This window comes from Ranitomeya variabilis, chromosome 2 (genome assembly GCF_051348905.1).
Source record: "Ranitomeya variabilis isolate aRanVar5 chromosome 2, aRanVar5.hap1, whole genome shotgun sequence".
NCBI classification, from domain to species: domain Eukaryota; kingdom Metazoa; phylum Chordata; class Amphibia; order Anura; family Dendrobatidae; genus Ranitomeya; species Ranitomeya variabilis.
In genome coordinates, this window is record NC_135233.1 from 466,328,931 (window position 1) to 466,353,650 (window position 24,720).

General features: G+C 42.6%; 1 protein-coding gene across 2 annotated transcripts in view; it reads left to right on the forward strand.

Annotated features, from left to right (window-relative positions):
• The window catches only part of MACROD1 (mono-ADP ribosylhydrolase 1), a 1,026,736-nt gene that overhangs the window by 366,496 nt on the left and 635,520 nt on the right, over positions 1-24,720 (forward strand). The gene's annotated exons all lie outside the window — the stretch shown is intronic.

Genomic DNA, 24,720 nt, shown 5'->3' on the forward strand with positions numbered 1-24,720 from the left:
GTTCCACCACCTGACTCCGAACACTGTGTAAGGTGTGCTCCAGCATGTAAATCACCGGAATGGTCATGCTGATAATGGCATCGTCAGCACTAAAGATCTTCGTTGCTATTTCAAAACTGTGCAGAAGGGTGCATAGGTCCCTGATCTGAGACCACTCCTGCAGCGTGATTTGCCCCACCTCTTGATCTCGTTGGCCCAGGCTATACGTCATAACGTATTGCACCAAGGCTCGTCGGTGCTGCCACAGTCGCTGCAACATGTGCAGAGTTGAATTCCACCGTGTGGGCACATCGCATTTCAGCCGGTGAACTGGCAGGTCCAACGACTTCTGTAGAGATGCAAGTCGTCGAGCTGCGGGATGTGAACGGCGGAAGTGAGCACACAGCGACCGTGCCCTCTGCAGAAGCCCATCTAGTCCGGGATAGTGGGATAAAAATTGCTGGACAACCGGGTTCAAAACGTGAGCCATACAAGGCACGTGTGTGATATTGCCCCAGCGAAGGGCCGCACCCAGGTTTGCAGCGTTGTCACACACGGCCTTCCCCGGCTGCAGGTTGAGTAGAGACAACCATTGATGGAACTCGGTCTCCAGAGCTGACCACAACTCCTCAGCTGTGTGACTCACATTTCCCAGACATTTCAATGTAAACACTGCCTGATGCCGTAGAGCCCTGGTGACAGCATAGTGAGGAGGTGTGCAGGATTCCTTCTGCGCAGTTACAACACGGGTGGCATTACCAGACAGGCTTTGGGTGCAGGTGGAGGACCGAGAGGAGGTTGAGGAGGCAGAAGCAATGGAGGAACTTCTAGATACAGAGGATCGACGAGCAACTCGTGGGGACGGCAAGACTTGGACAGCAGCCCCTTCTCCTGATGTCGCCGTAGTTACCCAGTGCCCAGTGACCGACATGTAACGCCCCTGTCCATGTCTACTCGTCCAAGTGTCTGTGGTGAAATGCACCCTGTCACACACAGAGTTTCTCAAAGAAGCGGTGATGTTGTGTGCGACATGCTGGTGTAGCGCAGGCACAGCTTTCTTTGAGAAGTAGTGGCGACTGGGCATCTGGTACTGGGGCACTGCGACGGACATAAGGTCTCAAAATCCTCTGTGTCCACCAGGCGGAAAGGCATCATTTCTGTAGCCAACAGCTTGCAGATGGAGAAATTCAACCTCTTAGCTTTGTCATGGCTACATCTGAGGGACTGAGGGCTGGCTGCCGTGCTTAGGGTGGTTTCACACTTGCGTTTTTGTAAGCTGCGTTTTAGCGCTAAAAAATGCAAAAAAACGCATGCGTTTTTTCCTATACTTAACATTAAAAACGCATGCGTTTTTTCGCATGCGTTTTGACGTGTTTTCGGCAACGCATGCGTTTTTTGACGCGTGCGTTCATTTGCAGAAATGCAACCTGTAGTAATTTATAGCGGCGTTTTTTTGCCGCGAAAAAACGCATGCGTTTTTTCACGGCAAAAAAATGCTTTGATGTCTATGTAAACGCATGCGTTTTGAAGCACATGCGTTTGTTTGCGTTAAAAACGCATACGTTTTTATAGAAAAAAAAACAGAAAACACACTGAAAAGTCACCCACCACCATCAAGGTGATAAAGGGATCCAAACCCTAACCCTACCCCTAACCTCACCCCTAACCGTTTAATGAACATTTTCTGACAGTCATAGTGCCACGTATTTCAGTGCCATGTATTTCAGTGCCACGTATTTCAGTGCCACGATATTTCAGTGCCACGTATTTCAGTGCCACGATATTTCAGTGCCACGATATTTCAGTGCCACGTATTTCAGTGCCACGTCTTTCAGTGCCACGATATTTCAGTGCCACGTATTTCAGTGCCACATACTATAAATACTATAACTACGTGGTTATACATGGCACTGAAATATTGTGGCACGTAAATACGTGGCACTTAAATGAGTGGCACTGAAATACGTGGCACTGAAATATTGTGGCATTTACGTGAAATATGTGGCACTTATATACGTGGCACTTATATACGTGGCACTTATATACGTGACACTTATATACGTGGCACTTATATACGTGGCACTTAAATACGTGGCACTTAAATACGTGGCACTTATATACGTATATACGTATATAAACGTATTTCAGTGCCACGTATTTCAGTGCCACGTATTTCAGTGCCACGTATTTCAGGGTAGGGTTAGGGGTAGGGTTAGGGTTTTTTGTTTTTTTTCTTATTTTCTTGTGTTTTTCTATAAAAACGCATGCGTCTAAAAACCGCATGCGTTTTACCGCGTTTCCATGCGTTTTTTCACACATGCGTTTAAAAAAAAAACGCATGCAGATAAAAACGCAAGTGTGAAACCAGCCTTAAACGGAGTTGAGTAGGGTGTCCCCGGCAAACTGCTGGTCTGTGAGGAAGGTGCAGGCGGAGATGTTATGTTGCCTTGATCAAAATGTGGTGTCGATGTCGGAGAGCGCTCAACACCAGCAGGTGTTTCCACTTGCAAATGTCCTGACGACCTGCCAATCACACTGGCTGTTGCGGGTAAAGAGGTGGAAGGTCTGCTTCCAAAACCATGTGCGACTGCTGTCCCCAGTCACAGAGGATGAAGAGGACACGGATGCACTTAATGGGGCAGACGGTGGTTGACCCTGCCCACTAGGCCGCATTGTAGCACAGTGAGCTTCCCACTGCAACTTATGCCTCATATCCATGTGACAGTTCATGCATGAAGTACTCAAGCTAGTGATTTTTTGGCCTCTACTGAGATTTTGTTGACAAATCTTACAGACAACATGAGTTGGGTCATCCTTTGCAATGTCAAAAAATGCCCAGGCTATGCAAGGCTTAGAGCCCGTGCGACCTGAAGAGCCACCACGACTTCTGGTCTGAGGCACAACTGGGGTTGAGGATGCAGTTGTTGACGTGCTTCCAGTACTCCGTCTCTGTCCAGGAAGGCGCACCGTTACCTCGTCGTCAGACTCGTCACTAGCATCCTCCTCCACCTGACCTCATGGACTGGCGGACTGGGGGTTGACAGTAAGTGGGGTCTACAACCTCGTCATCATCATCCTGTGTGTTCTCACACCCGTCGTCCTCAGAGCCAACCTCTTCCTGCCCCGACCGAAAAGTCAAGTTTTCGTTCCAATCAGGTATCTCAGTCTCATCATCATCTTCCTCATTGTCTCCACCAACAGGAGTTACAGTTTGGGAACGAGGGTCTGCATTATACTCAGAACCTTCTTCATCTGGGCCTGGATCCGACTCACAAAGATTCTGGGCATCAGTGCAGATCATTTCCTCATCTGGATTCACAGAAGCTCTGGAGCAGACCTCTGATTCCCAGGCTATAGTATGCGTAAACAGCTCTACAGACTCAACCATGTGTGCTACCCCATGCTCAGACGGGCAGCTGGAGACTTGGGAGCTGTGAGGAAGCAAGTGCGATTGGGGTGACAACTCTGAGGACTGGAGTAGTTGTGATGTTGAAGTTGACATGGAGGAGAGCCCACTTGAACAAGCACTTGATATCCGTTCAAGCACCTGCTGTTTTTGTGCCTCATCTGGAATTTTTGGCGATGGTCGTAAGAAAGGGATCATATCAGATTGTCCACGAAAAGAAGTAGACATCTTACTTTGGCTGGAAGATGGTCTTTCTTCTGCAGATGTTACTGTTGCTTTACCACCTACCCCAAGGACACCTTTTTTTCCCTTTCCAACACGCCTATTCCCCTTTCCACCAGCAGCAGGCCTTTTGCCACTCATTTTAGTGCTTAATTGGCAACTCTGTATCTGAAGTTGTTGGCACAACAACCGATGGATGAAAACCGAGCAGAGCTGAGTGGCCAAACTGTGGTACTAGGCCCAAAACTATCACCTGGATTAGATGCAGTGAAAATAGAGATACACAGGCGGTGTAGCTAGCTTCACAGGCGGGCTACTCTGCTGACGTGCAGACAATGCTACTAGGCCCAAAACTATCAACTGGATTAGATGCTGTGGAAATAGAGATACACAGGCGGTATAGTTTGTTTCACAGGCGGGCTACTCTGCTGACGTGCAGACACTGCTACTAAGCCCAAAACCCCAAAACGATTTACTGGGTTAGATGCCGTAAAAATTGAGATACACAGGCGGTGTAGCTAGCTTCACAGGTGGGCTACTCAGATGACTATCAGACAATGCTACTAGCCCAAAAGGATTGGCTGAGCTAGATTACACCAAATGCTGTGACAAACACTTACATCACTGGCTCAACTGGCAAACAGTGCTATGAACTGCTGTAACCTACCCTAAAAAGGGCTGATATTACAACTAGTCCCAACTCACGACTCCCTAAACCTATCTCTCAGAAAATTTGCTGGCAAAAAAAGACTCTTTGACTGTATAGCGCCCACAGCAGCAGCGGTGCCGTCTAACACTAAGCTGCAGCAGTGAGGAAATGGTGACGACGGATCAAATGGCTGGTTCTCATTGGGCAAGGACATGTGACATACACAGCCAATGACACATGCCCTTGCTTGTCTGCATCACATGCACATTGCTGTGTGTGTGCGCACTGCTGATAGTCTGAGAGACTGCACCGCCCCTCTGTAAATGCGGGAAAGAAGAAAAAAAAAAAAAGGAGATCGGCGTTATTTCAGCACAGATCAATCCCCCGCCCACTATACACTGAAACAGTCTATTAACAATGATAAACAGTTTTAGGGTACGTTCACACATGACTTTTTTGCTGCTTTTTTTGCTGCTTTTTTTATGCTAATTTTAAGCTGCTTTTTACAGTACCAGTAAAGCCTATGAGATTTCAGAAATCTCATGCACACACGTTGGTTTTTTGTTTGATCAGTTTTTTCTGCTTTGCTGCTTTTTTTGGACATAGGGCATGTCACTTCTTTCAGCGTTTTTGCTGCGTTTTTGCAGCGTTTTTTCACCCATTGACTTGAATGGGTGATGGAAAAAACGCTGCAAAAACGCTGAAAAAAGGCATGTAGCATTATTTGCTGCGTTTTTTGTGCAGAAAATCATGGCCAGCAGGAAGGGATCTCACAGCCAAGAGCTTAGGGGTGTGGTTAGTGAGGTGTGAAGAGCCATTATGAGGTGTGAAGAGCCATTGTGAGGTGTCCTGTTTGTGATCTATTGTGAGGGAGTTCCTGGTAGTGAGGTGTGAAGAGCCATTGTGAGCCATTGTGAGGTGTGAAGAGCTATTGTGAGGTGTCCTGATTGTGATCTATTGTGAGGGAGTTCCTGGTAGTGAGGTGTGAAGAGCCATTGTGAGCCATTGTGAGGTGTGAAGAGCCATTGTGAGGTGTCCTGATTGTGATCTATTGTGAGGGAGTTCCTGGTAGTAAGGTGTGAAGAGCCATTGTGAGGTGTCCTAGCAGCTGAAAATTGGCATAAAAAAAGCAGCAAAAATCTGCAGCAAAAAAGTCCTGTGTGAACGTACCAAAAAAACTCACCAAAAACGCACCAAAAAACGCACCTAAATTGGCATAAAAAAAAGCAGCAAAAAAAAGCAGCAAAAAAGTCCTGTGTGAACGTACCCTTAATGTGCAAATCAAGCTAGGCTTTTGGTGAACGAACAGTTATCGAACAGAAACTCGAACAGCCGAATTTTAAGCAAATTGTTGGCGTTCGTCGAACGACTCGAACACCGCCCAAAACAGCTCGAATTTGAAATTGGCGAACAGTTCGACTCGAACACCGCTCATCTCTACTCACCAATTTTCTTCTGTTGCAGTTTATTTTCTGGACCTGGAGGTCAAATGCCAGGACTGCATTTTGTCTACCTGTCTTTATCGGAAACCTACAGCAGTTAACAGTTTGCTGGAATATCGCAGCTTTCACCCTGGACATACAAGAGACGGAATTCCGAAAGGCCAATTCCTCAGAACAAGACGGAACTGTACAAACGATGAAGACTTTCGGAGGGAAGCAGGTGACCTCACAGAAAGACTCAGGAAGAGAAATAATCCTAAGAAATGCATCTCTCGGGCATACCAGGGAGCTAGGTCACAGTCACTAGATGCCTTACTTATCCCCACAAAGAAAAAAGGGGACAATTTTGCGTGCTTCATCACACCCAATGGAACCAGGTAAAGAACATCCTGAGCAACCATTGGAGAATCTTGACCACGGACTAGCAAACGGCCCAAGTAGTCAGTCCACGACCTCTGGTGACTGCCAGAAGGGCCCCTAATTTTAGGGACATGCTCATGAGGAGCCATTACACCAGGCCCACAGTTAGACTTAATCGTGGGATTGTACTGAGAGGCTCGTTCCCATGTGGGAATTGTACTGTATGCACATACATGCATCCCACTCGTGATTTGTTTACTAACCCCACAGATCAGAGGTCACATAGATTAAAATCTTACATTAACTGTAAAACTTCTGTTATCTACGCCATCATTTGTCCTTGCCCTCGTGTTTATGTAGGTCAAAGTTCACAAGAGCTACGCCGGAGGATCCAAGGACATTTTTCTCCGATTAATACAGCAGCAGCTGATAGGCGGAAAGGTAAGACTCTGACCACGGTGGCAGCCCACTACTTAACCTATCATGCTGGGAGCTATACCAATACGGGGGTGGTTGGACTTGAACATCTAAGAGCTTCAGGCAGGGGCGGATCACTACAGAAGAAATTGTTACAGGTAGAATCCCGTTGGATCTACCTGCTTCATTCCATGGTACCCCATGGGATTAACGAAGATCTTCTTTTTACAGGCTTCCTGGGATGATGAAATTTGTTCATATGGATATACAACAGGACCTTGTCTAGTGGCATGGACACTTATATCATGTTGATAAAGAATACGTAGGGCCATACGTTTGGATGTCTGTCCCGTGTTGGCGCGTGAAGAGCTTTACAGATCTCCTTTCCGGCTCTGGAGATGATGACAAGAGGAGTGCCTTGGATACGAACAGTGGAATGAATATGTTTGCCTCTTTTCCATCTGCATACGCATTTCCACATTACCTTCTTGAATGGAAAGTGGATAAAGACTATATTGCTACATGGGGGGGGGGCATTGTATATGGACTTCAATTTTATATGGTTTGTATTTGGACTATGCGTGTTATAATACTATTGATTCCCATGTCCATATAGTATTTGTTATTTGATTTTCATTTATAACTTTTGGATCTTTATTTCTGCTTAATCATTATATTTTCTTTTCAGGTTATGGGTTTTTTTTTTGCCTTTTCATATGGTTTATATGGATGCGTTTTAAAAAACCTTAATTAGTGCATATTATTCTCTTTATTTCCATCTTTACCCCGTTTAGATATAAACAAAACATCTCCCATTCCTGTAGCTCATTTCCCCTTTGTGTGCTGACAGTTATGCACACATGACTGCCACATTACCTGCTCCTGGGAGCCGCGCATGCGCCATAGCAGCCCTCTTTCTTTTTGGTCTTCTATCTTGGTCTCCCTGTGATCCGCCGGTCCCTTTGACCGGCGCATGCGCAATTCATTCTTTTGAGCCTAGCACTATGTTTCCTTCCAATCGTTACTTCCGGCGCTTCTGCTCCTGATCTGACACACACCGAATCATATTGATTTTCATCAGACCAGGTACTTATAAGCTTTATCTGTTCCTTTGAGTCCACTTCCCCTGACGAAGCTGTCTTGAACAGCGACACGCGTTGGGCTCTCCCTCTGGTGCTACCCACTCCCTGGTTGCTCAGCTCTTACCATCTTCCAGGAGTCCTTGAGCTTCTCGCCTTGAGCACTACTTGGCTGCTGCAGCATGGTCCATTATCACTTGATTACAGGTGATGTCCGTGCATGACTTGGAGAGTTTTTCTCCCTTCTTTCTCCCTCTTTTCTATCAGGGGCAATTGTTTGGCCCTATTTTTTGCACCTTATACATTTAACATTGGGGGGCCACAGGACGTGGTTGTGCTGCAGTATTGTGTCAGGCTCTGTTTGGCACAGCTTTACTATTTATGGGTACTTCTCTGAGCACCATGTGGCTTATTTGCCAATAACTACCATTATGTGCATATCATAGGTTAATTGTTATACCTTATGTACATTTTTCATTATTATATGGGAGTCTTGTGTGATATTTGGTAGTTGTGGGAACATGTACACAGAGGGAGTTATTTCTGCATGGTTTTAATTGTTTTTATTCATGTTACTAATAAAGCTTATGTGTTTTTCTCACTGAAAATTTGGTGGTGTGCAAATGTTATAGTGGCTCCTTTTTCTGCGTTCTTTATCATTCTGTCTATTAGCCACTGTATTTGCACCCCCATTATCTATTTATTGTATTACTGTGGTGCGCTTAATGTGATTGAATGATCTGAGCAGGTAGCATCCATTTTCCCAGTCAACCTTTGCTTCAATTGTAGCTCTTTTAAAAAAAAAAAAAAAAAAAAAAGATAATAATTACATTCCCACTTCACTGCCATCAAAGATTATCACACATCTTTAGAGGAGTGCTCTAATGGGATCTGGTACTTCTGTGAAGCTGTGATATAAGCAGTCCATGGACATGGGTCCACAAGTACAAAGAAAATTTACAAAATGCAATTCTATAGACGTAACCACTGATTCTGTAGATGAATTATGGATGTAAAATTCATTAATGGGTATTCTTGGAAGGTGCATGTAAAAAAACAAACACTTTTTTGTATTTTAATTTTTTTTCTAAAATTCCCCTCTGTTCTGCTGTTTTATTTTATTTACTGTTTAGAGCTTGTTGGTTATTTACTGTTTACAGCTTGTTGCCTAAGGCCACTGCTGCAGTTTAGCAGCGGTGGCCAGGCATGCGCTGTGATTATACATTATATAGTGACAGAAAGCTGCTAATCAGTGCTGGGGCGTGGCTGGACCAGGAAGCACGAGACACCTAGTCCTGTAGTGATAATTTCCTGCTGATAAAACACTGATTTTATTGAAAAAGCAAAACACGGCCTAGTAAGTGACACATTGCTAGAATCAGGGTATCAGCGCCAACATCATGGTGCTCTCAGATTACATAGCAAAAACTTGTTGTCAGATTCCCTTTAAGCACAATAAACTTAATTTTTTTTAGCTGGATGGCCCCTTTACTAAATCAATAGTCTCTGACAGCTTACATATTATGTTATAGCACGCATGGGTATAAACATGACTTTGTAGGGAATGCATGGATATTATACGCAATATATCTGGCAGAACCAAAATAATGCATGCCCAGAAGGAAAATTTATATTTAATTCAAACTGAGGTCTAATATTCTCCTTGATGAACAACTATGGATGAAATGTATTTTGTGCTCTGCCACGGAGGCGAAGGTAACATCATTCGTATGAGCGGCAGCGCATTTATGGGAACATTGCGATGACTTATTTCTATTTAAATGAAAACTATTTCACCATATTCTCAAAATGAAAGCGTTAAAAAAACATTGGGCGTTTGCATACTGTTGCCGTCTGTACGATCCATTACCGGAGAATCATGTATGCTGAGCACATTACGATTCTAATGGTGAGCGAGAGAGAAAGAGGATGGAGACAGTAAATGAGGCACGCGGGAGCCCTTACCTGACCCGTATGTGAAATGGAATCAGAAGCACGAAGGTTCCTGGGTGAGAAAAGGAATAGTTAGTGATATGTGTTTGTTTAATCCAGCCTGCAAGGAACGCTCACGTATAGGCCCGGGGTCCGAAAAAATTGCACCGATCAAGAGTAAAATGACATTCGCTCCAAAGAAAAATGGAGCCGCTTTGGGATTGTAGGATCTGGGTGTAATGCCGCTGCTAACCAATTTCCTACTGATTTGCACTCGGAGAACATATAGATCCCTCTTCTTGTTCGTGCTTTAAGCTACACATACCTTTTCTAAATAACAATCACTGGAACATTTCTATTCCTCGGATTTAACCGTAGGATTTGATGTGATCCTGAGTGGTTTCCTATTGACTAAGGCATCACGATAAGCCACAGGATGAATCGAAAACTATTGGTCGCCAGCAGCTACCAAATAACCTAACCGTAAGGGATGAGCGAGCGCAGGTTTTATCTGCAACCGCACCGCTCTAAAAAACCACCAGTTCTGCAGCTATGGGAGGGCAAAGTCTGGATATAATAATTTGCAGGATATCTTGATTGCAAATGAAAGATTGCCCCTAAGCTGCTGTAGATGTTATCTTCCTGACAATCTGTAACAGAGCGAGCCACACTTGTAATGGAATCTTTAAAGGGATTTTATTCCTCTTTCTCATCCATCCCAGTAATGAGAAGACCATTATCCCCAGCACTGAATGTGTGGACTGTATATAGGAAAAAATATAGGATTAGTAAGCTGATTTACTTATCAGTGGTCACCAGTACGTTACAAGGGCTGCAAGAATTAGACAGTTATCAAAAAAAAATAGCAATTTTTGCATTTTGATCCAATTCAGGTGTGTAACTAGAAGGTTTGCTCCAAAAACAGTTATATTTCAAGACTTGTTAAAATAATATATTATATTTTATATTATTATTTTTTTATATATATATTTTCACATGATCTTGTTATAAAGATTTCATCTAATCAATATTGTTACAATCAAACCATCTATCCAAAGGTCTAATGATGGTTCTTTTACTCACGCAGTGAGCGTCTGAACAGTGACGTAACTAGATTTCAATGGGCCCCGATGCATAATTGTTTAAGTATTAGCCCCTGTAGTCTTCTAGATCCTATAAAGACTGCAGATACAATATATAAATCTCATCAAAATCATGGCAATAAGATCATTTTCTAAATACTTCTAAATAGTAATCATATGGTTACCGAAAAACATATATCACCATTGAACAAGTCCGCCATTCCAAAACTAAAATATCAATAGTAAACCACATAAAGGAGATAAATACTGCCACACTATAACCATATATTATCACCGTATAGTGTATGATATTGAACAAATTCCAGTATTCCAAAATCAATATAACAATAATATCACATACAAAGAATAAGAACCGCCACAACGTGATTGGACCACGTATTACCACAACATAGAGACCAAATAATACCACCATACTGGTCATTATCAAAAACCACAATGCTAGCACTAATATTACCACCAATGACTTTATACACTGGAGCTCTGTAGATCATAGAAGCGTATATATTATAGGGAAATCCAATGACTTAACAGTAATGAATCCAAATGAAGCTATTTATTTCTGGGGGGTTTTCTTCCAGCGCAAACCATTACGACTTCTTCTAGCCACCACTCTTCTCTGCCGAAAGTTACACACATACATCTATGACTGATCACTTCTATAGCAAACTCCACATTTTTTCCTCACTTCTACACTGTACCAGGTGAAGAAGAAAAGTTCAATAGTACCGCCCTGGTGCCTTGCACAGTAACAGTATCTTCCTTTTGTTCCCGTCCATGGTAACAGTATAAAAATAAAATATTAGAGTAGTGATGTCTCCCTTTGTGACTCCCTCACAGTACAAATGCCCCCCCTCTGAGGCCCTCACACATTATTACTGCATATTTCCCCTTTGTGGCCCTCGTGCTATAGTACATTTTTTCTTTATACCCACATACAGCAGTAATGTCTGTTTTTATACTCAAAACAATAATGCCCCTTCCTCAGTGGCAACAATACAATAGTAATATACACCATTTCTGCCCCCATACAGTATTTGGGTCCATTTTTTAAGCCTTGATACAATTGGAGTGTCCCATATTGTGGCTTTATAAAGTAATAATAATTTATTAGTAATAATGTCCTCCATTTGGCCTCCTACAGTAATTATGTCCCCCATTTGCTACCATAAACTAATGTATGTTCCTTATTTTAGCCATTAAACAGTAATTGTTACTCATCCTGTAATAATGTCCCCTATCCTGGCCACTATCCTGTAATAAAGTCCCCCATCGTGTAATATTGTCCCCTACCCTAGCACCCAAACTGAAATGATGTCTCCCATCGTAGCCCCATCCTGCAAAAAGTCCCCCGTCCTAGCCCCCATCCTGTAATAATGTCCCACATCCTGTAATAGTGTCCCCGTCCTAGCCCCCATCCTGTAATAATGTCCCACATGATGTAATAATGTCCCCCATCCTGTAATAATGTCACACATCCTGTAATAATGTCCCCTGTCCTAGCTCCATCCTGTAATAATGTCCCACATCCTGTAATAATGTCCCCCGTCCTAGCCCCCATCCTGTAATAATGTCCCACATCCTGTAATAATGTCCCCCGTCCTAGCCCCATCCTGTAATAATGTCCCACATCCTGTAATAATGTCCCCCGTCCAAACCCCATCCTGTAATAATGTCCCACATTCTGTAATAATGTCCCCATCCTATAATAATGTCCCACATCATGTAATAATGTCCCCCATCCTATAATAATGTCCCACATCCTGTAATAATGTCCCCCATCCTATAATAATGTCCCACATCCTGTAATAATGTCCCCCGTCCTAGCCCCATCCTGTATACCTGAATGTGCATCTGAGAACACACATCCAGCTGGAATAGGCGTAGTTGGGGCCCCCTTACCTCCACTGGCCCGGTCGTGTTTACACATTCTGCAACTGCGATCATTATGCGTCTGCATCCAAAGTTTCTGTCTAAAGGATTTCCTTTTCTGTCACAACAGATGTGTAAACTATAAAGGGGGCCGGTTTAACTATTGAAATGAGCAGTCAACCAGCCCCTTCACATACTGTTTGGTTCACATGCAAACACTGTCCAGGTATCGGAATTTCCTTGGTAGATCACTTCTCTAAAGTCTAAATCAAAGCTGAAGCTGAGACTATTAAAGTGGTAAGCTCAAACCAAACCATTAAAGGTCTTGCCCGGTCACACCATATTGGTGATGTCTGTTCTTTGAAGAGTTTACAAGCGTCCGTCACTGGAGCAAATAATAGATGGGGGAGCCATGTGTCAGAACCCCACCAATCGGGTATTGATGACCCATCATGTGGTTAGGTTATCAATATGGTGTGACCGTCAACCCCTTAAAATTATTCCTTTTCAGTACAGCCAGACCGCTGCTTTAAGATGATAATCTGAGAAATCCAGATAATTCCATTGGTGTCAATGATGTTTGTGCATCTGTTACATACAGTACATTTACTGTACAAGGCTGTGGTTAATATAAAGAGCACAATAATAATTTGTCTTATAGGAAATATTCTTTTTAGCTACACAGTGTTCCATATATCTGTTCTACAGGTAGTGTTTTATATCAGTTGGCTCAATATCTCTCCATAGATCTGGGTTTTCATTCCTTCAGCCAGTATTAGCCTTTTGATATTGCCTAGAGAAACTCATGCAAGATAGAACATAGCTAATGAAAAAAGCTTAATGTTGCAGTGAAATATTAATGTTGAGCATCTTGGCCAGAAGAGAAGAGTGATCAGATCACACAGCATCCTAAATTTCACGCTGGACAAATGAACTTTCAACTATTCAACCTCTATATCAGCTATACCTGAAATAGCATATACACATGCAAGAGACTTATTAATACGGGTGCACTGTACAAGTGATGCAGCGGTCTCTCCCACAATGCAGTATGCACAAGATTTCACGTGCTCTATTATAGATTTGCCATAGGCAAAAAAATAATGATCTTGTTTGTGGACACTTTTCTAAGACAGTTCAGCGTAGACCTAACTCTAAAAGAGGCGTTCAGCAATGTAACCGTTATAAATGGCATAACGCAGGAGCCAGGGGGCTATTTATGATGAGTGGAGACTTGTTGTACTGGGTTACTAAGTTTAGAGAGGGAATAGTGGGGCAATTGTTGGTACCAGGACACAAAATCTGGAAGGTGTTGGACATGGCCCATTCCCATGTCTTGCGTGGCCATCTGGGTGTGGACAAAACCCAAGAATGGGTTACTCGGAGGTTCTATTTGCTTGGATGTCACCAGGAAATCCTAAGGTATTGCAAATACTGTCCCACCTGCCAGTTAACCTCTTTCACCTCTCACTTCTAAAATCCCCTTGTGACGCTAACCATCATATTGATGCCGTTTGAGTGAATTGCCATGTACCTGGTCGCCCCCCTGGTTAAGTCTGCTTGTGCATCAGTATATATTGGTTGTCTCAAGGATAGGGAAAAGAGTGGCACATCCGTCCACAATGTGTAAAAATTGGTTTATGCTTTATTAAAGAATTATTAAAAACATGGAATCCAAAAAGTATACATAAAAACCTGATGTGCTTCTGGCGTCCAAGCGCCCTTAGTCATAGGATAATCAAAATGATGTCCTATGACTAAGAGCGCTTGGACGCCAGAAAAGTGTCAGGTTTTTACTGTATATATACTTTTTGGATTCCATGTTTTTAATGAGTCTTTAATAAAGCATTAACTAATTTTTACACATTATGGATGGTAGTACCGCTCATTTCACTATCCTTGAATCTTCGGCTGAACTTCACCAGCAGGACTTGTACCCGACACACAGATTCCAACCTTCAATATTGGACGAAATGCCGTGGTAAGCTTGTTGTCCTCGACTATGATACTCTGTACCCAGAAGTGGTTCTCCTGAGAAACTCCTCCACGAAAAGTATAGTCTGCGAGTTGGTCCACATCTTTGCTCGAACAGGTATACCTAGGGAGATCCTGACCGACCAAGGAACACCCTTTTTGAGTAAAGTGATGAGAGAACTGTGTAAGGCCTTGAAAATTACACAACTAAAAAAGTCAGTTTACCATTCACAGATGGATGGCCTCATGGAAAGGCTTAATAAAACCTCAAAGAGTATGCTTAAGAAAATCATAGTAGGAAACTGTTTGCATGTGAGAAAAATTATTCCATTGTAAAAAGTCCTAAAGTGGGTAGTGGACTACATTGAGATACTATCTGTTAGAGCGAAAATTTAAAATAGTGTCAAGGTATGTGCACACGAAGAATGGTCCACTGCGGATTTTTCCACAGCTGATTTGATAAATCCGCAGGGCAAAAACACTGTGTTTTTCCTGCGGATTTACCGTGGTTTTTGTGCGGATTCTACTGCGGTTTTACACCTGCGGTTTTCTATTATGGAGCAGGTGTAAAACCACTGCGGATTGCGCACAAAGAATTGACATGCTGCGGAATGTAAGCCGCTGCTTTTCCGCGCGTTTTTTTCTGCAGCATGGGCACAGCGTTTTCGGTTTCCCATAAGTTTACATTGTACTGTAAACTCATGAGAAACTGCTGCGGATCCGCAGCAAAATCCGCATCGTGTGCACAGAGCCTCAGACCTTGCTCCATGAAGATGGATAAGAGAGAAAAAGGGGAAAAATGTGTGTGTTACCTGCAGATTTGTAGCCCTGCAGGATTTCTGCTTCCATGTGGAACATAGAGCCGGGAAGTTACTTGATAATGCTGATGCTCTCTTGAGAATCCTGTGTGTATTGGTAGAAGGTGTCAATCTCCACGGCTTTAGACAAAGGGGGAGTTATGAAAGGTGGCTGCCAGACACATAGTGGATGGGAGATATGTATCACGGAGTTGGTTATCCTCTGTGATGTAAACCTGGAATAATGATCTATTCAGAAAGTACTAAGAGGGGTTAATTGGCAATGACAGTGCCAGGTTTATAGCAAACAGCTGAAGCTTTGGGACGGATGGCTGTTGACCATATCTCCACTCCTGGATGTGGTTCACATTGTAAAATGGGGCCTGTTTGTCTCACCCCTTGTCTATATGTGGAGGTGTGTAGATCTAAGGAGTGTGTGTCTGTACTAAAGGTCTCAGAAGCTGGACTCTAAGGCTACTTTCACACATCAGGTTTTCAGTGTCAGGCTAAATCCTGCGAATGTTGGAAAAACTGGATCCGGCGCAGATTTTGAAAAACTGATGCGACGGATCCATTTTTTTTTACGAATCCGGCTAGCCTATCTAGATTATTGGATAAAAAAAAGATTTGGAGCATGCTCAGTTTAAAAAACCAGATCAGGCCGCCGGATCCGCCTTTTTCCGGATCCGGCACCTTCCGGCTCCCATTGGCTTTCATTGCAGCAAACAGCCGGAAGCGCCAGATCCAGCGCTTCAGGCTTTTTCGCTGGAGACAAAAAGCGTTGCAATGGACGTTTTTTCAAAAAACCGGAAGCGGCAGATTTGCCGGATCCGGCGAAAACAGGACGAAACGCAATGTCATCCGGTGCAATCCGGCACTAATACAAGTCTATGGGAAAAAAACCTGATCCGGCGGCAGCATTCGCCTGATCCGTTTTTTTTTAAATTCGCCGGATTTAGCCTGACACTGAAAACCTGATGTGTGAAAGTAGCCTTACTCAAGATGGCAAACACGCACTACTTTTGAATTAACTTTTTACTTTACATTTCACTTTGTGTAGTGAACAGGCTGTCTTTAAGTTTTTCATGTGTTGTGGTTTATATGGTGTGAAAAAAACAAGCCGGACTTTTAAATAGAAATGGTTCCAGTGATACCTCATCCCGCACCCAAGGGAGTGGCTTTGTTACACTATTCACATTCTGAGAAAAATATACTGAAAACTTATCAGCCCATGCTCCATTTACAGTTTACACTCATGACCGTACTTGTTTAATTCACATATGTACACTTACTGTACAATGAGCTTGTCGACTCACTACTATCACTAAGCCTACATCCTTGTTGTCTTCAATTGTACAACATGAGCCCATCCACAAAATGATTATTATAATGAACGCTTTACATATAGCAATCCCAATACAAGAATAACCAACTGAAAATTATAAGGAGGAAAGATTTCATGTTTACATGTGTTCACCTATAGCTAATTTACAGAATAGCTGGTAAATTACTTCCATACAAACCCTTATAGTTATTAGATTTTCAGTTACCTAATGACCAGTGCAATAAACTTTAGCTTCCAAATCCCACACATTCAATCTATACTTTCTGGTGACTTGCATTATAAGCAAACTGGAATTTACTGGAAAGACTTTCTAGTGCTAATCTAATCTATATAACCTTGCTACAGTCAGAAACACTGTATTCCCTTCATTCCCAATCTTTTATTTTGGGGATCCATGTTTCCTCTACTGGGAAAGAACTACCACCCCGTCTTTATTGTGTAAGTCATAGCCCTTGATGTTTGTGAGTTTCAACTTGTGAAGTGGACCCATTAAGATCTGGGTGGGTACAGCTGGCAGGATGACACGTGGGGAGCAAGGATATGGCTCACTCAGGAATCTTGGGAGTAGCGGGATGGATGAAGTGGAAGTCAGCAGGGAATGAATCAAGTTAAAGCACAGGGGGTGGAGAACACCAAAATAAATTTTGAATCCCAATCCTAAGACACAGGTGTGTGTCCTAATATGCCTTAAGTGGGATCATGGAGATGACGTCAGTGAGCCACACCGGGCAACCTGCAAAACCCAACATGGAGAACAACAGAGGGCAGCGGACTGAGGTGAAGGAAGCAAAGCCTGGGATACTCAGGACAGGTGAGTAACAATGTTATTTATTTATTCTAATCACTTATACAGCACCATTATTTTTCACAGGGCTTTACAGTCATCATCACTGTCCTCACAATGTAAATTCCATGTCAGTATGTTTTTGGCATGTGGGAGGAAACTGGAGAACCCAAAGGAAACCCAGACAAACACAAGGAGAACATACAAACTCCTTGCAGATGTTGGTCTTGGTGGGATTTGATCCCAGAACCCCAGTGTTGAAAAGCTACAGAGCTAACCACTGAGCCACCGTGCTGCAGTATTTCAAGGAAGCTGATTGAACACAATGCTTTAGATACAATAACTCTCACTATTCAGATAAACTTGAAGCTCGCAGACAACAGAACCTTGATTCATTGGGACTTGCGATAAATCAAAAAGTTTTGCCATTTACTGATAACCCTGAGCAATAGCAAAACTACATATACTTGATGGATCCTAGCACCATAGTTAGACATCCCTCTCCTTCTAGCTGACAGTCCCCATAGTTTGGAGAAATATTTCTTCTTGATTTCAAACTGCTCTGACATCTATCCCATTGTCTTTAGGACTAGGTCTGTCCTCTCTAGTGAAAATGATTTGTTTCTTTGTGCATTTACCAAGATGGATGCCTAAAAAGTCGTACAGACATAAGACAGAATTTCTGTGGTTGCCGTTGTCCATATGAGTTTCTTTTTATTGATTCAACTGTTCATTGACCTAATATAACATATACTGCCCGGGCATATAATTACTTTGGAGACTCTATCAAGCAAGCAATATCTGAAACTCTAAGTAAACAGCCATCATTATATTGCTGTCGGTAATAGCTATCATTATGTTTATCATTAAATGACCACATTTACATTTATATATAATTGGATTTGGCTGCGTAGGGTCCAGCTAGTCAAACTTCTGACTTTCAGAAATGGTACTGTGAAAGGTTATGTAATAGGGTAAACACTAAAGTAAGTAAAGAGTGAATAAATATGTCAGCAGTGGATGGATAATTAGTTTGGTTTAGATTTAAAATGGGTATGAGTCAACTGATCTGAGGTGGTCATTCCTATTTATGTTGCATTAATAGCAAAATTAATTATTTACACATCAATATTCCTTTAAAGTTGTCTCACTAGGAGAACCGGATATGTGCACCAAACATTTCATAGCGGTGACCTTGACCTGATCTCCCTCTCAAATATTCCATCAATTTTCCTGATTATAATTAACATATCTTCCTGTTTATTCTCTGCCTTGATACGTCTTATTTTGTCTGACTTTTATTCCTAATGGAAACAGCAATTGCTAAATCTGTTTTCAAATGCATAATTTATTATGAAGCTGGATATTTTCACCAAATGCAATTTCTGCAATATCTTATCATTATGTTTATTTGTAAGTTATTTGTATTTTGTGATTTCTCTTTAGTTCCTAAAGTTTTAGTTAATTGATGGACTGGTATATGCAGTTGTGTAAAAAAAGTGTTTGCCCCTTCCTGAATTCCTTTTCTTTTGCATGTTTGTCACACTTCAGTGTTTCAGATCACAAAACAAATTTAAATATTAGACAAAGATAACAAGTAAACATAAAATGCTGTTTTTAAATGAAGGGCTTTATTATTAAGGAAAAATAAATCCAAACCTACAGGGCCCTGTGTGAAAAAGTGATTACCGTATTTTCCGGCGTATAAGACGACTTTTTAACCCCTGAAAATCTTCTTAAAAGTCGGGGGTCGTCTTATACGCCGGGAATCGCCTTGTACGCCGGGTGTATATGGTGGGTGGGGGGGGGGAGTGGTCCTGATGACGACGAGGGGGCGTCTCACAGGAAAGTGAGTATCCCCCATTACCTTATCGTAGCGCTGCAGCGTGGGGTCTCTGTGCTGGGAGCGGCGGCTGCTGTGCTGTGGGGCGGCGGCTCCTCTTCTGCAGTGTGGGGCCTCTGGTGCTGTGGGGCGGCGGCGGTGGCGTATCTTCATGCAGTCGGGGCTCCTCCGGCATCTCCTTAAAGCCTGGAGGCCCCGCCGGCAACTCCATTGGTGCCTCCGGGAAAATGGCCGCTGCTCAGATTCAGATCTCGTGTCCCGAGATTTCGGGACGAGATCTGAATCTGAGCATGCGCAGCCCCCAGCGGCCATTTTCCCGGAGGCCACCGCATCGCACCTATTGAGCTGCCTCCGGGAAAATGGCCGCTGCTCAGATTCAGATCTCGTCTCCCGAGATCTCGGGACGAGATCTGAATCTGAGCAGCGGCCATTTTCCCGGAGGCCCCCGCATTGCACCGATGGAGTTGCCGGCGGGGCCTCCAGGCTTTAAGCAGATGCCGGAGGAGCCCCGACTGCATAAAGATACGCCGCCGCCGCCCCACAGCACCAGAGGCCCCACACTGCAGAAGAGGAGCCGCCGCACCACAGCACAGCACAGCAGCCGCCGCTCCCAGCACAGAGACCCCACGCTGTAGCGCTACGATAAGGTAATGGGGGATACTCGCTTTCCTGTGAGACGCCCCCTCGTCGTCATCAGGATCACTCCCCCCCCCCCCCCCCCCAAAAGGCACATATTCACCGGCCCTATAAGACGACATACGGTGTACAGGTCCTTCTCAAAAAATTAGCATATAGTGTTAAATTTCATTATTTACCATAATGTAATGATTACAATTAAACTTTCATATATTATAGATTCATTATCCACCAACTGAAATTTGTCAGGTCTTTTATTGTTTTAATACTGATGATTTTGGCATACAACTCCTGATAACCCAAAAAACCTGTCTCAATAAATTAGCATATTTCACCCGGCCAATCAAATAAAAGTGTTTTTTAATAACAAACAAAAAAACCATCAAATAATAATGTTCAGTTATGCACTCAATACTTGGTCGGGAATCCTTTGGCAGAAACGACTGCTTCAATGCGGCGTGGCATGGAGGCAATCAGCCTGTGACACTGCTGAGATGTTATGGAGGCCCAGGATGCTTCAATAGCGGCCTTAAGCTCATCCAGAGTGTTGGGTCTTGCGTCTCTCAACTTTCTCTTCACAATATCCCACAGATTCTCTATGGGGTTCAGGTCAGGAGAGTTGGCAGGCCAATTGAGCACAGTAATACCATGGTCAGTAAACCATTTACCAGTGGTTTTGGCACTGTGAGCAGGTGCCAGGTCGTGCTGAAAAATGAAATCTTCATCTCCATAAAGCATTTCAGCCGATGGAAGCATGAAGTGCTCCAAAATCTCCTGATAGCTAGCTGCATTGACCCTGCCCTTGATGAAACACAGTGGACCAACACCAGCAGCTAACATGGCACCCCACACCATCACTGACTGTGGGTACTTGACACTGGACTTCAGGCATTTTGGCATTTCCTTCTCCCCAGTCTTCCTCCAGACTCTGGCACCTTGATTTCCGAATGACATGCAAAATTTGCTTTGATCAGAAAAAAGTACTTGGGACCACTTAGCAACAGTCCAGTGCTGCTTCTCTGTAGCCCAGGTCAGGCGCTTCTGCCGCTGTTTATGGTTCAAAAGTGGCTTTACCTGGGGAATGCGGCACCTGTAGCCCATTTCCTGCACACGCCTGTGCACGGTGGCTCTGGATGTTTCCACACCAGACTCAGTCCACTGCTTCCTCAGGTTCCCCAAGGTCTGGAATCGGTCCTTCTCCACAATCTTCCTCAGGGTCCGGTCACCTCTTCTCGTTGTACAGCGTTTTCTGCCACATTGTTTCCTTCGAACAGACTTACCATTGAGGTGCCTTGATACAGCACTCTGGGAACAGCCTATTTGTTGTGAAATTTCTTTCTGGGTCTTACCCTCTTGCTTGAGGGTGTCAATGATGGCCTTCTTGACATCTGTCAGGTCGCTAGTCTTACCCATGATGGGGTTTTGAGTAATGAACCAGGCAGGGAGTTTTTAAAAGCCTCAGGTATCTTTTGCATGTGTTTAGAGTTAATTAGTTGGTTCAGAAGATTAGGGTAATAGGTCGTTTAGAGAACCTTTTCTTGATATGCTAATTTATTGAGACAGGTTTTTTGGGTTATCAGGAGTTGTATGCCAAAATCATCAGTATTAAAACAATAAAAGACCTGACAAATTTCAGTTGGTGGATAATGAATCTATAATATATGAAAGTTTAATTGTAATCATTACATTATGGTAAATAATGAAATTTAACACTATATGCTAATTTTTTGAGAAGGACCTGTATAAGAAGACCCCCGACTTTTAAGAAGATTTTATATTTTAACTGGTAAAGTTGGGGGGTCGTCTTATACGCCCAGTCGTCTTATACGCCGGAAAATACGGTAAGTAATTAATTGGGGTTTATCACATCTTTGGGAAGCGGAGTTCAAATTCCCTAGCCATACCCAAGCCTGATTACTGCCACACCTATTGTCAATCAATAAATCACTTAAATAGGACCTGCCTGACAAAGTGAAGTAGACCAAAAGATCCTCAAGAGCTAGACATCACGCAATCCAAAGAAATTGCGGAGCAAATCAGAAACAAAATAATTGAGATCTATCAGTCTGGAAAAGGTTCTAAAGCCATTTCTCAAGCTTTGGGATTCCAGCAAACCACAGGGAGAGACATTATCCACAAATGGTGATAACATGGAACAGTGGTGAACCTTCACAGGAGTGGCAGCCAACCAAAATTACCTTAAGAGCACAGCTACGACTCATCCAAGAGGTCACAAAAGACCCTACAGCAACATCCAAAGAACTGCAGGTCTCACTTGCCTCAATTAAGGTCAGTATCCATGACTCCACCATAAGAAAGAGACTGGACAAAAGTGGCCTGCATATTAGAGTTGGAAGACAAAAACCACTGCTGAACAATAAAGGCTTGTCTCGGTTTTGCCAGAAAACATTTTCATGATTCCCAAGACTTTTGGGAGAATACTCTGTGGACTGACAAGACAAAAGTTGGAACTTTTTGAAAGGTGTATGTCCCATTACATCTGGCTTAGAAGTAATACAGCATTTCAAAACAGGAACATCATACCAACAGTAAAATATGGTAGTAGTGTGTGATGGTCTGGGACTGTTTTGCTGCTTCAGGATGTGGAATATTTGCTGTGGTAAATGGAACCATGAATTCTGCTGTCTACCAAAAAATTCTGAAGCAGAATGTCCAGCCATCTGTTGATGATCTCAAGCTGAAGCGCACTTAGGTTATGCAGCAGGACAATGATCCAAAACACACCAGAAAGTCCACCTCTAAATAGTTTAAGACTTTGGAGTGGCCTAGTCCAAGTCCTGACCTTAATCCGATTGAGATGCTGTGGCATGACCTTAAAAAGGCGTTTTTTTCTCGGAAACCCTCCAATGTGGCTGAATTACAACAATTCTGTGACAAACATGCAAAAGAATAGAAAATCAGTAAGGGGACAAACACTTTTTCACACAACTGTATATATACATTTTTAGGCAGATATTTTTAAAGATGATTTTACTTCTAGTTTTGCACTTGTTCTTGTTTGTTGCTTCAGATATACTGTATATCTGAATGTTTTTAATCACGTGATGTCAAAGACCTAATGAAAAAGAGAATAATTAACTGGGCAGAAAGGCAAAATGAGCCATTGTAAATACACAGCGTAATATAATATGATTTGCAATATATTAAGAGAATGAATATTTTGATGAGAGGAGTGCTTCTTTAATCTCTTTCCGACATCGGGGTAATAGTACACTGACATTGGGGTAATAGTACACCGATGTCGGACTCTCTCCCTTTAATGTGGGCTCCAACGCTGAGCCCACATCTTTCCCGGCACATGTCTGCTGTTTTGAACTGCTGACATGTGCCTCTAACAGCGGTGGGTGTTAACTAGTTAAATACCACCATCACTCTGACAGCAGGATTTAATGTGCGCTGCCGGCAAACATGCTGGAAATCCCACCCATCGGTCACCATGTCACGTGATCGCAGATCACCGATGGGTTAGCATGACAACCAGAGGTCTCCAGCAGACCTCTATGGTTGTCACTGCCAGATTGCTATGAGCGCCACCCGATGGTCGGCGCTCATAACAAGGCAGCAATTCTGCTACATACAGGCGATCTGATCATCGCCTGTATGTAGCAGAGCCTATTGGATTATGGCAGCTTCTAGTTTCCCATGGAGACTATTAAAGCATACCAGAAGTAAAAAAAAAAAAGAAAAAAGTTTTTAAAAATATAAAAAAATAAAAAAAAATAAAAGTTCAAATCATCCCCCTTTCTCCCCATTCAAAATATAACAATAAAAAAAACAAACATACACATATTTAGTATTTCCGCATTCAGAATCGCCTGATCTCTCAATATAACAAAAAAATTAACCCGATCGCTAAACGGCGTAACGAAAAAAAAGTCAAAACGCCAGAATTACTTTTTCTTGGTCGACACAACATTGCATTAAAATGCACCAACGGGCGATCAAAAGATTGTATCTGCACCAAAATGATATCATTAAAAATATCAACTTGGCACGCAAAAAAATAAGCCCTCACCCAATCCGAGATTACGAAAAATGGAGACAGTATGGGTATCGGAAAATGGCGCAACTTTATTTTTTTTTTTTAATTTTGGAATTTTTTTCACCACTTAAATAAAAAAGAACCTAGACATGTTTGGTGTCTATGAACTCGTAATGACCTGGGGAATCATTATGGCTGATCAGTTTTAGTATTTGGTGAACATGGTTAGAAAAAAAAAAAAAAACACTGTGAGATTGCACTTTTTTGCAATTTCACAGGACTTGAATTTTTTTTCCCGTTTTCGAGTACACGCCATGGTAAAACCAATGGATCTGTTCAAAAGTACAACTCGTCCCGCAAAAAAAAAAAAAAAGCCCTTACATGGCCGTTTTGACCAAAAAATAAAAAAGTTATAGCTTTGGGAAGAAGGGGAGCAAAAAATTAACTTGCAAAACTAAAAATACCTCTGGTCATTAAGGGGTTAAGCAACTGCAGATCCACGATTACTGAAGACAAAAAAAGTGTTAAAAAATAATTGTGAAGTTATGATAGCCTAATTTTGCTGACCAACCCTTGGACACTGAAGAGCAATAGAGACAAGTTAGTTTTATTTACATTATCCACATTTTGTGTGTTACCATAGATAAGATTACCATAATTATTAATATTTGCCAAATGCCAGAATGAGATAGAGAGAGCATGTTTTAAGGCATTTTTATTACTTACTGGAAAATCAAAAGTTTACATACACTAAGAGATTACTGTGCCTTTAAACAATTCTGGACTGCTCATATGATGTTGTCATGCGTTTGGAAGCTTTTGACTGCACACCTGAAACACACTGCTTCTTTGTGTAGTATCATGGGAAAGTAAAGAAATC